Source organism: Bubalus bubalis, chromosome 2, assembly GCF_019923935.1.
Source record: "Bubalus bubalis isolate 160015118507 breed Murrah chromosome 2, NDDB_SH_1, whole genome shotgun sequence".
NCBI lineage: Eukaryota > Metazoa > Chordata > Mammalia > Artiodactyla > Bovidae > Bubalus > Bubalus bubalis.
The window spans coordinates 412,119-429,901 of NC_059158.1; positions in this window are offsets into that span (position 1 = coordinate 412,119).

Consider the following 17,783-nt stretch of genomic DNA (forward strand, 5'->3'; position numbering starts at 1 on the left):
GTGCTGTTTGCGGAGTTCTGACACGCCCTGTTCCCTGGCTCTGAAGGAGCTGCCAGCAGAGGGAGTCTAAGGGTTCTGGGAGGACACGCCACACACAGCCCTGAGCAGACCTTCCTCCCGGCAGCCACCTCTCGCTCTGGCCACTGTCTGCTAGGTGGTAGACTTGGTGGTAAAGCCAAACGCTGAAGCTGGAGAAGTAAAATTTCTCTTTATTTGAATATTTCTCCTGTAAAAGCACATCTGTTAACAAAGTTTCAGTATTTTTCAAATTATGCAAAGACACATCCCTTTCTAATGTCTGTAGAGATGTAAAAATGGGATCCAAATCCAAAGTGAAACAATGACATATTCTGACATAACCCCTCTGCTGTATTATGTTCTTAACTGGCCTTAATGGGAAATAAAAATGTAGGCTTCAACTGCTATTTCTTTGTGGAATTGAAACCTAGGAGACTCCCTTTCCCTTCTGAGCAGTCCGCTCCCTGATTTTAAACACTCAGTAAGTTCCCAGCCCTGAATATTCACTAGAAAGATTGATGCTAAAGCTGAAGCTCTAATACTTTGGGCACCTGATGCAAAGAACTGATTCATTGGAAAAGACCCCGATGCTGGGAAAGATTGAAGGTGGGAGGAGAAGGGGATGACAGAGGATGAGAAGGTTGGATGGCATCACCAACTCAAAGGACATGGGTTTGAACAAGCTCTGGGAGATGGTGAAGGACAGGGAGGCCTGGCGTGCTGCAGTCCACGGGGTCGTAAAGAGTTGGACACGTCCGAGCAGCTGAAGTTCCCAGGCAGGAGTGAATTTCCCCGCGTGTTTTTCTGTGGCGCCTTGTGGTGGTGGCAGAGCGCTCTGCGGCTCTGTTCACCTCTGCCTGCCGCTCCCAGACCTTCGTGGTTTCCTCTACAGCTGTGGGTCTTTCTTGTGTGAAACCACAGGTCAGTCCAGAACCACAGGACTGATCCTCACACTTGGAATTCTAGCCACTGTCCTGCAGGGTTTTCGGAGTCACAGCTGGTTCCGTACCTACATCCAGATCATAGATGATGACCATCTGATGCTCAGATAATCACTGTTTGTCCAGTGGCCCGGCCGGCCTTTCTCAGCTGTGCTGCCTATTGGCGGGCGTCCCCTCAGAGGGAGCCCTCTCTGACTGGAGACGCTGTAGGAATGAGGGTGCCACAGCCCCATTGCTAACCCGCATCCTTGTCTCTGCAACAGGAAAGTGCCCTTCACAGGGTCTCAGACTGAGGTCATCACCAGAAACCCCCGAGGGCTGTGCCACACCCTCAGAGTTTCAGATTCGGTGTGTCTGTGAATCTGTGAAGGGTCATTAAGGAAAATGATTATTCTGATGCTTGTTAAATATAGTAAGGTTTCATTCAAGAGGGCACTTCTGCTGAGCTGGTACCCAGTTGGATCTCAGCAGAACTCAGCTCCATCCGCACAGCCAGCTCAGCACCCTCTGCCCGCCTCCCCCGCCTCCCCTTTCTCTCTCTCAGCCCTCACTGCACCCAAGTCTTTTCTCAGGCTCCGCCCTGGGGAAAAGTCAACACTAGGACACAGACTACTCAATATCGCTCAGATGCAAAGTAAGTAGAGTGCAAAAGTGACACAAAGATCTGAGAAACACACAGTACTTAAAGAACTGAGGGCGGAGCTGCAACGATGGAGCAGGCAGTCACTCTTCCCTCCAAGGGAGAGAAATGGAGAATGATTGCTCTACATTCTGCAGAAGACTCTCTGTTGCCGATGTTCCCATGGCAAGTTCACACCCCAAATCCTGCTACTTGGGCTCAGACTCACCTCACAGCCTAACTCCCAAGCAGCGACTTCTGATGAGCCGAACCCTCGACCCTGTACCGCCTTCAACAGCAATGCTGCGGCCTCCTTCTGGAAACTTGCCCTGCTCCAGACACAGGCTCCGAGGTCTCTGCGCCTCGTTCTTCCTCACGCTGCTCACTTCCTGAAGTGCGGCTCTTCTGTCACTTTGTTTGATAAGTAAAAGTTGCTCCCTCCACCCCACGTTCCACTTATTTGGGCTACTTATTCTAGAATGTAAGCTAAAAAGCAACCATTTGAAAATACATTTCCTTGATTCATACTATTTTCATTGATGTGGGGATAGAAATATGGTTGGAACACCTAGAAAATTTATACTTGACTCCAGACCTGCAGAACTTGTAACATCGCAGGTACAGGGTGATTAACATGCCAGCTGGTGCCGTTTGTCATCTTTGAACCATGTAAATAGTGATCTATTTGACACCTAGTAAACTTCAAAGAAGATGGTCTATCATGCAATCCTGTGTAAGAGAATATGGTGATGAGTATGTAATCATGAGAATGATGGGAAAAATTGAAACTCCAGAATAAGATTTAGATGCCTGAATAAACATAATATGGTTCTTCTGAGATGTATTTTATATGATAAGTGAATGCATCTTCAATAGTTATTTTTATATGAGAAGATTGGAAAACATATTTTAGCAAAATACTGCCAAGCAGGGTGTCATTTTGGGGCCAGAGGTGCCTAGAGTTGATGAGGCATCAAAATACGGGTGTTTTAAAGATTGGAGGGAACAGTCTCAACCTGGAGCTGAAAGAAGAACTTGCCCCTGTGACATTATGAGTGTCGACTGAACCCATAAAGTGTAGACTGAGAGGTTCTTTCTTTATTGGAACACATTTGATTCCAAGGATCTGCTCTAATATTAAATGCTTGTTCACGGGAAGCAGAAGCGACCTGTCTTCCCTAGCAATAGCTGATCTGCGTGGGAAGAGGGCTGCTCTCCCCACAGGAACACTGTTGCCCATCAGTTGCTGGGTTGTGCCTGCCTCCTCTCCCCCGACCCACTTCTCTTCACACTCAGATGTTTGCACCATGAACTGTGCACGTCACTCTTCGTAAACATGGTGATTTTCTCTTTAGCTCATGACTGAGCTCCTCGGCCAAGCACTTTATGGTCGTGCAGGAATGGGAGTGTCACATAAAATGGAATGGGTTGTGAAAACAGGCAGTTCCCATCTCTCCCAAGACTCGGAGATCTCTGGACAACCTCCCAGGAGGGGATCGCCAGGGCATATTCCAATTTTACAGCATGAGGCTCAGGATATTGAGTGAAACACGGTTATGCCATGATTGGAAATGAAATGCTTTTCTGAAAGCCTTTAAACGTCCAGCAGCGCTAAGATAAGTTTTACTGCGTTCACGATGATTCTCTTTGCTCCTTTTCCTCCCATGTGGGCCGGCAGCAGGGTGGAACAAAGGGCTGCGTTCATACACTCAAAGCTATTGTCATTTTTCTTGTCAAAGATGGCATTGTCGGAGGCAGAGTGTATAAAATTTCCTTCCTGCTGAGTAGACCACGTGGAAAAACGCTTATTTTATTTTTTCTTATAGGAATAAAATTGCAGTCTTTCAACAGAACATGTTGATTATGCCATCTGGCACATAATTTCCATGTTTAAATTAAGCTAAGAAATCAATTCAGTGTTGAAAGATATTATCCGTTTAACATTTTTTCACCTCCAAGCAATTTGAGAAAGTAGGGCAAAAATAAGTTGTTTTCATTGCTAAGTATGTGAATGATATAGGTCTTGAATATTTTCTTCTACACAGAGGGAAATTATAATTTATAAGTGGATCACAGTGACCCTTGGGATTTCTTGTCCCGCAGTTGAGCCAAAGCTCTACTGTGTTACTGGAGCCCAGCAGGGGGTTCTGGTGACTGGGGGCGGGGGGAGTGGTAGTTTCAAGGATCGGATGTGTAATTATCCAGTTAGTGCACAGACCTGTCCTGGGACTTGTTCATTTTGTTCAGACTTTTCTTAGTTAAGCAGTTTGTGAGTCCAGGTTGTTGTCAGTAGTAAAGCTCAATAAACAGAGTATAACATGCAAATTAGGGCTGTTAGTGAAGCTGAGTAACTAACAGGTGGTGGAAACTCAAAACAAACAGGGTGAAGCAGTCACTTTCTGCTGGGGATCCAGGTTCCGGCATCAGGATCTCCCGATGTCATTGCCCAGCACCAGAGAGCTTCCCGCCAAACTCTGAAGCCCCAGGACCTTTGCCCACACTCTGAGTGGTGGGTCGGGCAGCCCAGACATTGGCCACAAACTGCCAGCAGAAAGCAGGTTTGAAAATGAAGGCCTAGATTCATGTGGTAGATGGGAAGAGGTAACAACTGGTTAGATTTCTGCTTTCATTTCTTTGATTTTAAAAAGTCAATTTTAAAATAATAGTTATCATTTTGCTCTTTAGATAAAGAGCAATTTTTTTTAATTAAGAAAGAAAGAATGGGAAGTTCACATTTATGGAGGAGGAAGAGTTACACAGTTTTAATGTTCTGGGGTCACCCTGTCCCTAAGGCTCTGGTGCCCACCTGTCTGTCACGGTCAGAGCTCACCTGTCCACTGCTGGAGGCGCCAGAAGATGTGAGTGTTTTCACACCAAACAGAGCTTGTGGAGCTGCTGCAGGCAGATGCAGTTTTCCAGATGGTTGGATTCTAGTTCTAGTTCAGCAATTCAGTTCACCCCATGAACCGCAGCACGCCAGGCCTCCCTGTCCATCACCAACTCCTGGAGTTCACTCAGACTCAGTCCATTGAGTCAGTGATGCCATCCAACCATCTCATCCTCTGTCATCCCCTTCTCCTCCTGCCCTCAATCTTTCCCAGCATCAGGGTCTTTTCAAATGAGTCAGCTCTTCACATCAGGTGGCCAAAGTACCAGAGTTTCAGCTTCAGCATCAGTCCTTCCAAAGAATATTCAGGACTGATCTCCTTTAGGATGGACTGGTTTGATCTGCTTGCTGTCCAAGGGACTCTCAAGAGTCTTCTCCAACGCCACAGTTCAAAAGCATCAATTCTTAAGTGCTCAGCTTTCTTATAGTCCAACTCTCACATCCATACATGACTACTGGAAAAACCATAGCCTTGACTAGACGGACCTTTGTTAACCAAGTAATGCTTCTGCTTTTTAATATGCTGTCTAGGTTGGTCATAACTTTCCTTCCAAGAAATAAGCTTTTTTTAATTTCATGGCCACAATCACCATCTGCGGTGATTTTGGAGCCCAGAAAAATAAAGTCTGTCACTGTTTCTATTGTTTCCCAATCTACTTGCCATGAAGTGATGGAACCAGATGCCATGATCTTCGTTTTCTGAATGTTGAGCTTTAAGCCAACTTTTTCACTCTCCTCTTTCACTTTCATCAGATAGAGGCTTTTTAGTTCCTCTTCACTTTCTGCCATAAGGGTGGTGTCATCTGCATACCTGAGGTTATTGATATTTCTCCTGGCAATCTTGATTCCAGCTTGTGCTTCCTCCAGCCCAGCGTTTCTCATGATGTACTCTGCATAGAAGTTAAATAAGCAGGGTGACAATATACAGCATTGACGTACTCCTTTCCCTATTTGGAACCAGTCTGTTGTTCCATGTCCAGTTCTAACTGTTGCTTTCTGACCTGCATACAGGTTTCTCAAGAGGCGGGTCAGGTGGTCTGGTATTGCCATCTCTTTCAGAATTTTCCAGAGTTTATTGTGATCTACACAGTGAAAGGCTTTGGCATAGTCAATAAAGCAGAAATAGATGTTTTTTTCTGGAACCCTCTTGCTTTTTTGATGATCCAGCAGATGTTGGCAATTTGATCTCTGGTTCCTCTGCCTTTTCTAAAACCAGCTTAAACATCTGGAAGTTCACGGTTCACGTATTACTGAAGCCTGGCAATAGATTCAGTCAATTTAGAAAGTAGATACTGAAAATTTTGCCACAGGAGCTGTGCACAATAATAGTAACAGTAAAGATCACAGTGGCACTGCTTCCTGTGCCCATGATGCCCTGTGGCCGAGGCTGTGACTGCAGCTGGGCAGGCAGACCCGGGCACGCCAGGGAGACCTGCGGGGCCACGGGCGCCTGCCCTCGGAAAGCTCTCTCATTTGTTTCTAGATTGAAAATCGTAGGGAATTTCCTGCATTTATAAAAACAAGGGCAGCATGTCTGGGAGTCTGGCCGGGGGCATTCCCGAGTGAGTGTCCACGCACGGCTGAGCCTGAGACACGAAGACCGAGGAGCCCCTTCCCGACTGTGGCTGCCAGTGAGGACTCGGGCTGCTTCCCTTTCTTCCAGACCCAGGCTGTACTTTTCTCCTAGACACTGTCGTGGGGACTGGGCACCATCCTCCTGAGATGGAGAGACGGAGACAGGGATGACAGACAGACTAGGAGAGACATGAAGATGGAGAGACATAAAGACTGAGAGTCACAGAGCTGGAGAGAGAAACCGAGAGACACAGAGAGGGACGGAGAGACTGAGAGAGACACAGAGATGGAGATACGGAGAGAGAGGAGAGAGAGGGGCCCAGACAAGAAGCTAGAGGGGACAGGCACATCGGCAGGGACAGCCGTGGCCCAGCTCTCTGGCTAGAAGACTCCAGCTGAGTCCATGGCCAAAGGGATGCGCACAGTGGCGGCCTGGGAAAGAGCTGCTCTGATTGACGGACACCTTAGCTTCCGGATGCTTGTCGCAGTGGATCGAGTCCCACTGTGGAAGGAGAGAAGCTGGGATGGACCACAGAAAGCACAGAGCCCCCGCTGCCTGGGGGCCGTGGGGCTAGACTGCCTTCCTTTCCTCGTCCGGCCCCTTGACTCCAGGAGCCACCAGGCGGCTTCTCCAATTTTTCTGTTTGTTCAAGAAATTAATTTAAAAGTAGATTAAGTTGACTATTAAGTTCAGATTCGTCTGGTTCACCTCTGGGCTGTGCTTCACGCCCAGCAACGTCTCCCAGCTTGCTGACTGTTTTGGCAACTCCTGCCAAACCCTTCCAGTTACAAAAAGTGATCGAAATGATTGACCTCATTTTCAAGGCTGGGAAAAGGCATAAGTAAGAAACTCTAATAAAATTCAGACTCTCATACAGCTTGAACTTCCTACCTCTGCAACATGAAATGTACATTTTATACACAATTTCCATGGCCATTTACAGGTGTTAGATCAGAAGCAGGAGTCAGGGCAGACGGGACAATCGAATAAAACAGCCACGCGGTTCAAGCAAAGTGTGTTTCCTTTTTATATTATTGGGCATCTGCAAAGTTTCATGCAAATCAATCTTAATTTACCACGTGTTTTGGCTCTTTCATAAAATATTCTGACTGTGGTATTTCTACATTTTAGCTGTAAAATTCTCCATAACTGGGGGCACTTATTACATTTTTAATATGTGAAACGATTCAGTTAGTATAAGAATTCAGGAGAAGTACTTATGCCAGGTAGAGAAATCAGCGTCTCACCGGTTCCCAGGAGACTGATAACACCTCTGTGTTGTTCGGGGTGGGGGCGGGGGGCAGTGTTGGAAGGCAATACCCCTCGTAACTACCTGTTTTTTTCCTACCACGATCGAGGGTACCTGTGGCCCAGCCCTGCAGATAGACAGGCTGTCACACTGAGTGAGGACTTCACAAATGCTCTCAGGTAAGTTTGGGCTGAACCAAAGAGTTGTGTGGGTCACTGAGCCGGGGCTTGGCTGTCCTGAAATCCACCAGTTCACGATCATTTTGGAGGATGGTGAGGAGAGGCCACCACAGTTTAGGGTTTGAAGAGAATCAGGTATGAAGCGGGGAGGTTATTCTCAGACAGGGGTGGATTAGGCCAGTCCAATAAGCGTCAAGTTAGGCGAACACAGCAAAGCCTGGCACCTGGGGTCACTTAGGGAGAGTCTGAGGGCTTCCCAGGTGGCACCAGTGGCAGAGAACCTGCCTCCCAAAGGCAGGAGACGTAACAGATGCGGGTTTGACCCCTGGGTCAGGAAGATGCCCTGGAGGAGGGCATGGCAGCCCACTCCAGTACTCTTGCCTGGAGAATCCCACAGACAGAGGAGCCTGGCGGGCTACCGTTCTGGGGTCGTAAAGAGTCAGACACAGCTGAGTGACTGGGGACGCATACGCACAGGGAGAGTCTGAACAGTCAGAGGCTCTTCAGCTGTAGCCAGACGAACTGGGGGCCAGGGATCCCCCGAAGGCCCCCTCAGGGAGCTCTCTTGAGCATGTGTGTGTGTGCCCTTGTTTTCACAGGAGGACCCGAGCTGCAGACCACCCGCCTGTCTCACGCAGGGTCCCGCTCCCGGAGGGAGGTGAGCATCCTGGGCTTTCTGCTCTTGTGCTGACCTGTGACGAGGGCTGGTCAGGGCTGGGCGATCTGGATTTAGCATGCTCAAACTCATTTCTTTTCCACATTCCAAGAGGATTTCTTCCCTGAAAAAGAGGGGACACAGGAAAGCAAGTTTCAGTGTTTTTATTCAAACATAATCCTTAATATCCTTTCTGGGCGCTCCCCAAAAGGACCGTTGTTTTTAAAAGGAAAATATCAGTTAAGACGAACCATGTCACTCTGGGACCTTTAAAAAGCCAGTGGGCCTCTCTGCTGGACCACACTCGGTGCAGAGATCACAATCTATCCCTTTCTTGAAAATCTCCAAAGTGTTTTTGAAATGGTTAGTAATAATAAACGAGACAAGGGAAGCCAGGTGGCCGGCCGGGAGGTGCCCGCAGCGGCTCCTCCATGAGGCAGGTGTCTGAGCCGTGTGTTCTGAGCCGCGGCATCTTGTCCCTTTGGGAACTCGTGTTTCTGTTTTCTCTCTGGTGGCCGGGACACCTGGGTTAGCTTCATGCCGCCACGTGGGCTCTCGGAGGAGGTGGCGCTGGCCGGCCAGCTGCTGTCTCACCTGCGGGAGCAAGGAGCAAATGCCTCCAGGGACTTGGAAGCACGGAATTGTTTGGAACGCACCCCACATTTGTGGTGAATCAGCGTTACTTCTGTTTATAAACTACCCGATTTTAAAAAAAGTGAACAATAAAACCTCGGCTCTTCTTGAGGGTAGAAACAGTGACAAGTGGAAAGGCTCCCTCAGCGCCATCCTGACCCTGACCCTGACCCTGGCCACCACTCCTGTGCTGTTGGCTGTGGCCACCTTGAGAAGAGGCAGGGCTGGGCCCCGTGTTGTTCGTGGACACTGGGAGCTCCTGGCTCGCTGTCCAGCAGGACTGCCCTGGGCAGGGCAGTACCCATCCCGCAGATGCCTCTGGGGACCCCAGGAGGAAGCTCTTGGCAACCTTGATCTCCAGATGAAGAGGGGGAGCCTGCTCAAGGGGTGCCAGGCAGGACCTCGGGCGGCAGCTGGACCTCGGGCGGCGGAGGAAGCCACGCAAATCCCCGTCTACTCTGCATGCCGGGACAGCACTGTGGTTTCACGGATGAGCCTGCGGAGCATGGGCTGACCCTGTGTTGCCAGCGGGAGCTGTCTGGGCCAGGGCTCCCGTCCGGGGGATCTGTCGTGTCGCTCAGGGCTCCTGGTCACCATGCAGGCCTCAGCACGCCCGTCCTGATCCTAACTGCTTTCATCGTTCCTTAGTGAACATGCACCACTGAAAATGCCAGGAGTTAGATCTCTCACCAGGAAAAGCAGCAGAAGTGAGGAGAAAAAAATAAGGTGTGGAAAGCACCCGAGAGAGGCGGCCGCTGACTGCCGCTGGGCCTGCTCCCAGCCCTGGGCTCCAGCCCTGGGGGCCCGGCCCTGGAGTTACGGGGGGGGCGGATTGGCAACATCTGCTGATGTCAGGGAGCTTTCTCTAATGTTTACCTAATTCAAAAGGTGGGCAAAGCGGGGTGTGAGCGCTAACGAGTGTCCCCTGCTCTATGATCCTGGTGTGGCTGCGAGGCTCAGAGGCCACCCGATGGCTTCGGTGTCAGACACCCCGGCCTCCCCGAAGGCCCTTGGCACTCCTACCTGAAGCGGGTGAGCTTGGGCAGCCCCCTTCTATCTGCTCACTTGAGAACACTCCCTGCTGTCTGCCGAGTTCTGGGCTCTCTTCCGGTGCTGGAGACGCAGCAGGAACAAAACGGAACTCCCTGCGGGCACAGGGCTTACACTCCAGCAGGGAACACGGACAACAAAACACGTGAGGAGTGTGGAGACGTCAGACGCGATAGGGACCGTGAGGAAGCAAGTGCTGAGGACCTCAAGTCAAACACGGTGAGCAGAGACAAAAACGTTGCTATGTGACAAAGGGTCAGTCCAACAAGAGGATGTGATGTCTGTAAAGGTTTGTGCACCCAACGCAGGACTCCCAGACAGGCAAAGCAGGTGTTGACAGACGGGAGGAGAGGCGCGGCGGGGTGCGGACCAGGGTGCAGGCGTCCAGCTGCAAGACGGGTGAGGTCTGGGGGCCTTGTGTGCAGACGGTGACTGCCCTGTGATGCATACGTGACATCTGCTGAGAGAGCAGGACCTGAATCTTCTCACCAAAGAAGAAGACAAGGAGGAGGGCTGGGGCCGGGGGGCTGGGGAGGGGCTCACATAAAGTGAGGACGTTGAGGGAAGACGCAGAGACCTGGACGTGGGCGCCGGGCTGGAGCCATCTGTGTGAAAGGACCAGCAGGGGCACAGGTGCTCAGGCAGGAGTGCCTGAGTGGGTTTGGGGTGAGCAGGAGGCAGAGTTGCCAGTCTAGAGTCCTGCCCCTGAGAGCTGTGTGCAGGGCCATTTGCTCTTGGCTTGCAGCTGTCCTCAGGATGCTAGGTCTGAAGGCTATGGGTATGCTTCAACTGAATCTAATAAAAATTGCAAATCACAACATCTATTTTAATTTCTTCAAGTACTTAAGAGAGAAAATATTAACTTTACTATTTCAACAGCTGGCATCTTCCATAAGTGGTTTGTGGGCTGTCAGAAACAACTCTCCATTAATAAAACATTATTTGGTTATAATATAAATTAAGGAAATCGCTTTAAAAATGTAACACAAAGTTTTTGAGTTTGGAGTGAACGTTGGCCTCCTCAGTGTTGTTGTTTGGGAAGCTGGACACGTATTCTGCTGAGCGGCCATTCATGAGTACTTTACATCTCTTTTTTGGGGCTGTTTTCAAGTATTGGAAAATTAAAATAAACCCCATCTGTGGCCATTACTTGGGGATGTGGATTTGGTTTTTAGAAACTTGCACGTCATTCTCAGTGATCCCAGTGATTCCGAAGGGTCACCTGTGAGGGTATGACAGCAAAGTGAGGAGATGGGCAGCTTCAGCATCAGACAAGGCCCAGCTCAGTGCGTCTCTGATTCCTCAAGAGCCGGGTGCTGGTGGTGAAGCAGAGAGGCGAGTCATTGTGAAAGTGCTCTGAAAGCAAGTCCTCTGGAGTGACTGTGGATACACAGAGGTTAATATATTAACCGTGCTTTTTGTGGGCAACAAAGGTCATTTTCTAAACTGAAATTGCCCTTGATATTTTGACATGGGTTTGACTTCAGTAAAGGTATTTCATATCAAGCTAAAACAACCTGATGGAAAGAATGCGTGGATAATTTGGGGAATAAAAAGAAAGTGAGTCCTGGGTGCCAGCACTAAGGTGAGAGTGGAGTAGAGTGCAGCGGGCCTCCTCTTTTCCTGTGTCCCCCTCCCTCCTGGCTGGAAGCAATGCCCCTCCTCCAGCTGTTTCCTAGTCTCTCAGTGAACCTTCTAGCACCACAGGTCCTGGCTTTGTCCCTCTATTCCTGGGGGCAGCATGGAGACCTAAACTTGAGGTACCCGGGACGAGCACAGACCCGAAGGCCCTCCCGCAGGCTCCAGAGCCTGCCTCCGCCTGGGGACCAGGGCCCGGCCCTCGGCCAGGCGGGCAGGCATCCTCCGGTACCCGGCACTTGCGCCACACCGCCTGCTCCCTCAAGGACTGGTTTCTGTGGATATCCAGTCCTCCAGGCTTTATATTAGACTGCCGCTGTAAGAACAACTAGTTCTAAAAGATGGTCTTGTAACACTTTTGGCTTCCTTTATTCAATGAACACTTTTTGGATGATATGATGCCAATAATTTCATGACAAAGGGGAAAAACCGGCTTCCAGGTGCTGCCATCAGCTGAGTGTTCTGTAACAAGGGAAAGCAGTTATTTTTAAAGAAAAATGCTAGAATATGGCAAGGGAAATAAGCGCAAGGAGAAGTTAAGAGCCACTAAGGTCTAATAATTTCAAAAGTAATATGTTCCTTCCTAGGACCTATTTCCTTGCTTTTCCTGATGCACCAAGTTAGAAAGCGTCTAGGAGAGTGTTTAGTGGCAAAGTATTGTACTCGTAAGTCAATTTTTCACCTCACATCAGAACTCTAGCAGTGTTTAAATGTGTCACCGGCTTACGAAGCTTCGCTGATGGAGAACATGCTTCTATGTGGGAGGAGATTTAACCCTGGGAAGTGGGTCAATTCCCATAATTCTACCCTTACGTTTGAAGTTCTGGCCGATGGGCATTAAATACTGCCATCAATTAGAATTCATTTGACAAGATGTTGGACAGTCAAGCTAAGTTCTTGATTTAAAATTGTGATTTGCGAAGAGCGACCTAGTGAAGCATTTGCCTCCATGTCAGCACCCAGTACCCACATGAGGGGAGGAGGGTGGTACAGCCTCAGGCTTGCCCAACAGGAAGTGCTTGGCAGCTTTAACATGGGTCGCTGGCCTTTTGCTTTCATTAATTAATTCCTTATCTAAATAGTAGTTGGACTGTTCTTATGACTCCCTCATTTAATTTTTAGTGAACTCCTTTATATCTTGAACACTTGTTTCAACATTTTTCCTCCTTCTTCATCTGAAGCCTGGCTCTTCCTCTGTGCCTCCCCTGCAGACCCTTCCATGAAGGGGCTGGCCCTTCTCTGCAGGCGCTTTCTTTCTCTAGATCCCGCCTGCTTGCATTTCAGAGAACTGTCCTGGAATCTCTCCTTCCATATGTACCTCACTCACCCTGTCTCCAGCATCCACACTGTCAGAACCAACACCTTGGACACCCTCTTGACAGCTAGACCACTTGTCTTCCTCCCTGACCTCTTGTTTCTGAACTCAACTGGGTCCCCTGCCTGGCAAAGCTGATCTACTGACTTGGGGCTGTGCTGAAGGAAAGCCCAGTTTACTGAAGGCTCCCAGCAAGGAGAACAGGCAGCTCAGGCTCCGAAGACCAGAACGTGGTGGTGGTTGTCAGGGAAGGCATTCTACAAGAGGAGGAGGGACAGGGTTTCGGGAAGCATGATCAGCTTGTGGACACCCTCCTGCTTGGTGGGTGGTGGGGTGACCGGGTGGTGTTTTGGGAGGCCACATCCTCAACCTTCTGGTCCTAACCTGTCGGGGGTCTGTGTGCTTGTTTCCATCAGGGTGAGTCTGGTTTCCTTAAAACCACTTAGGAATGCATGTCAGACATTGTCTCCTGCACCCTTCAGGGGGAGCCGAGGTCCCGCACTCTGCTCTGTTGTTTAACCTGTCCTCTGTTCCCTCACACACCAGGCATTCACGTTTACTTCGTTATTAACTCCTAAGTCGGGCATCTGGGGCTCCAGGGAGGCCTGGAGCAAGGCCCTTGAGTTCAAGAGACAGGGGCTCTTGGGTGGGGGCTGTTAAACCCAAGAGGGTCCACAAGGGTCCTGTTCCATGTCTGCTGCCAAGACTCAGCCCCACCTGGGCGTCTTCCTGCTTCTCAGCCTGCTAAGCCCCAGCTTGCATCTGAACACCACTCCATGGAGCAGACTCACAGTGTCTTACCCATGTCCCCCGGGGCCCCCCAAGTGTGGCTTCTCCCCAGCACCTCCCACCAGCCCTCATGAACAGGGAAGGAAGCCATTTGAGTGCAAGAGTCCTCCGTCTAGACCTTGGAGGTGATGTGTGAGAAGGCATCTAGCTGTCCACTCCAGACTGTGCACTTCGTGGAATGCACCCCTGGACAAATCGGGCTGTTTGCAAAAAGCTGGAGCGTGTAGGTTCCACATGGGTGAGACTCGCCTATGGACATGGTGGGGGCTGCTTGTACTCTCGCCTCAGCCAGGACCCACCTCGTCGTGCACGTTAGCTGTAGACGACCAAAAACAGAGCCAAATTCTTCTTGAATTTGGGAGCCTGGATTTGCTCATGTGGAGAGGGACTACTACCTGAGAACTTAGAATTCCATCCATAGAAAATAGAAGGGTGTTTACAGGAGTTGTGTCAACTGTAGATGAGCTATGAGGTTTTGGTACCGTGTCCAAAGGGCCTGCTTGGCCGGGTGAGTGGCAGGGACATTCCCATGCACCCAAAGCCTCAGTTTGGTTGATGTGAATGTTATTTAGATTCTGTGCAGTTAATACAGATCTCTTCCTTCTCATGGCGACTCAGTTTCTAAAGATTGTTCTCAGCTCATGAAAGTCAAACTACATCCTGTATACAATTAAGTTTTGCTTTTCAATGCATTTTATCATATGATGAATTTTTGAAAATGTATGCTTCACATGTGAACAAGAGGGCAATGATCATTCAGGACATTTAATGCTGAATCCATACATCCAGCCCCACTGCAGAGCTTACATTCCACACTTTGCTGATTGTCCTAAACTTTATCAAATAAGCCTGTATTACTTTTAGAGATGCAGAATAATTCTGTATAAAATACATATTTATATAGTTTGGAGTGGGTAGCTGTTCCCTCCTCCAGGGGATCTTCCCCACCCAGAGATGGAACCTAGGTCTCCAGTATTGCAGGCGGATTCTTTACCAGCTGAGCCTCAAGAGCAGCCCAAGAATACTGGAGTGGGTAGCCTATCCCTTCTCCAGGGGATCTTCCTGACCCCGAAATTAAACCGGGGTCACCTGCATTGCAGGCAGATTCTTTACCAGTTGAGCTACCAGGGAAGCCCCTATTTTATACATATTATACATATATATATATATACACATATACATAATACATATATTTGCTCTGGTGATCCTTCCTGAATTCTATACCCATCTGCTGGAAATTCAGCTACGATGTTTTTGGTTGTTGTTGGTTTTTTAGGCATCAGCGAGGAGCTTGCAGGATCTCAGCTCCCACCAGGGGTTGAACCTGTACCCTTGGCAGTGAGCATGCAGCATCCTAGCCACTGGACCGCCAGGAAAGCCCCTCAGACACCGTGTTTCACAAGCGCCTAAGACCATCCGGTCTCAGATCAAACTCCTTCTTCCTCGCATCTGGGATGAGCCCCTCCATGGAGGCAGCAATCGGAACCACCTTCATCACCATCCTCATCCACCTAACAAGGAGGCTTGGCCTGAAATTTTCAGAACTTCTCCTCCCACTTGGTCTCTCTTTACTGTCCCTCCAACCCACCTCCATAACGTCATAGGGTAATCATTCTCAAACACAGACTAGCCAAAGACACCTCTGCCACTTGGACAAAAGTCATACTCCTCAGCATGTCCAGGGACTCCATTGCCTGACTCAGGCCAACCTAAGGTCATCCCCCGTCTACTCCCAGAGGTCCTGCTCCAGCCTGCCAGACCGCGGCAGTCGCCCTCACCTGCCTGGCTAACTCAACCATGCTGCATGTCCACCCACCACCAGCCACCCACATGTCTTTCCAGACTGAACGTAATCTCCTACTCTGAGTCATTCAATCTACCCATTTTCCACCGCAAATGCCTGTGATGAACTTGGAGCCTTTGTCAATTCCCTCTGTGTTTCCAGGCCTGTTTGCATAGCTAGCAGAGATCATTCGGATCAGGGGCCTGTTTTGGACTGCAGAGCTGGGGTCTTCCTGTTTATTTCACGACATCCCAGCAACTGTGCTGAGGAGGAGACTGTCAGGGACTAGATCTCTCAGCCTCGTGGTTAAGCCTTGACTGTACAGGAATAGGCTTTAAGTAAGCAAAGCAAACAGCTCACTAAGAAACGGGCCACCTGGGGGCTTTCCCGAGAGCCATTCTGGGTGCTCAAGAAGAACAAACGCCTCCAGACTCGGGCTTGGATTAAAGGAGTTGGTTTGTCAACTGGTGCTTTGCTGTGTAGACGCAGCTGGTGTTAGGCCTTTGCATGAGATTGTATTTGACTTATTCTGACATCTAAATCTGCTTTTTGACAGGGAAACCTAAAAGAAAAAAATCTGCCTTGAATTTTGGAATGAAAACCACTGCACAGATTCCTTGTGAGACAGGGCTGCATTCAACTCGTGTCTTCCACAGGAATCAGAACTGTGTCTTTAAAGGAAGAAGGAGTTCTGGGGGACAGTGGAGCCAAGTTTCTGTCACGCTCCGTTATGCAGTGGGATTGGGGACAGAGAAGAAAGGAGTGTGTCAGAGCGCAGGGGCGACCCGCCACGACCCTCTTCCTGTGGCCTAATTATAGCTGCTTTGTGGAGGGCCAGTCACATAACAGATAAGTTGAGAGATTCCTAAACTAGAACGCTCTGCGTGGAGAACGAGGCCTGCAGCAAACAGGCAGTCCCACCCGGAGACTAGCTTCGCTCTGCTGCGGAGCCCTAGTCCTAAGAAGCCGATTGTACGAAGCGTTACAGTCTGGCAACGTTGTAAAGAATGGAGGTTGTATTTTCTATTTTAGAATCATCTTTCCCTTTTTTGCCATCACCAAGCAGCTGCCCCAGCGTTTGCAAAGCAGCTGTTTCATGGCTAAATGGACCCCAGCTCCAGCAGCCACCAGCTCACTAGTGATACACCCCGAACATCTCCATGATAAGTGATAAAGTCCTCATGTTTAGGTATGTTCTGACGTGAATCACACCCAGAGAATCTGGGGAAGAGAAATGGGAAAAAGAATACAAATATCCAAGCTTTTTGTTTGTTTCAATGTCACATGTAAGGTTACTGCCAGAAGGAAGGAAGGAGTTCTGAGCAAAAGCCTTCATTCAAAAATGTCAATATCATTTAACAGCAAAAGCAGTATAATTACTCTATTCAATAAACAGCTAACAATACACAGACATGTTCAGCTAAAAGAGGACTTGCCAGAGTGTACCTTTTAGCAATTTAGTAGTTAATTAGTAAAAAAAAAATTTTAACATCTGGTGAACAGTCTCTAATTTCTGAAGTTTTGGAATGAAAATCCACTGCACAAATTCATTGCTATGAACGGTCTGCCAGTTGTTTACCTTTATGCCAATCTCATTCCCTACCAGGAAAATATATTTCAAATGTGTTTCTGTATTAAAAACCGAAGCATAACAAAAAGAAATTTCAGATTTCTGGGCATGACATTAATGCCATGCAGTTCACCAGCTGCCACACATGAGTTAAGACGCCGTTATGGCCTTGGCCACAAAGTTGGCTGTGTTGGACAGAAAAAGGATGAACAGCCATCCCTCCACTTCCATTCGCCGCCTTCTGTACACCAGCCGAGCCCAGGAGCCGGAGGCGGGAGGTGGGGCTGGGCACCCACCTCACGGTCCTCTCCGTGTCCTCTCCTCCGTGAGAGCGGGGTCGGCCTCAATGACCTTAGGGACAAGTGTGGGCACATCTACACCCGTGGAGGCGCCGGCCTTGCCAGGCTGCAGGTGTTGCCGCCGTAACCTCCAGGCCAGCAGCGGGCAGCGCCGACAGCCTGAAGTACTTACGCTGTTCTGCAGTTTAATGACTTGCCAAGGCCCGTCTCTTTTAAAATTTTTAAGAAGGTTTTACGGCTGAGTTAATTTACATGCCTGGTTTACTCAGACAATATCGGGCTACATTTTGCTTTGAAATGCATGACATTAGTCACTGACATGTATCAGGGTCAGAACTCGATCTTGTTAGGGTGACACCTTGAATTGATTAGAGCTCTTGCTTCTAAGAAACACACCGTGTGTATACATTCACAGCCTGCATCCTCAGAGAAGCCACTTGAATTTTCCAGGATAAAGTATAGCTTCAGTGTATCGGTGAGAAAATAAAGATGAAGGAGCCAATTTAATCAGAACGGCGGTGCTCACTCGGAGGTGCTCTTTCATGGTGAGAAGGTCGGGCTCTAAGTCTAAGGACCGGCTGA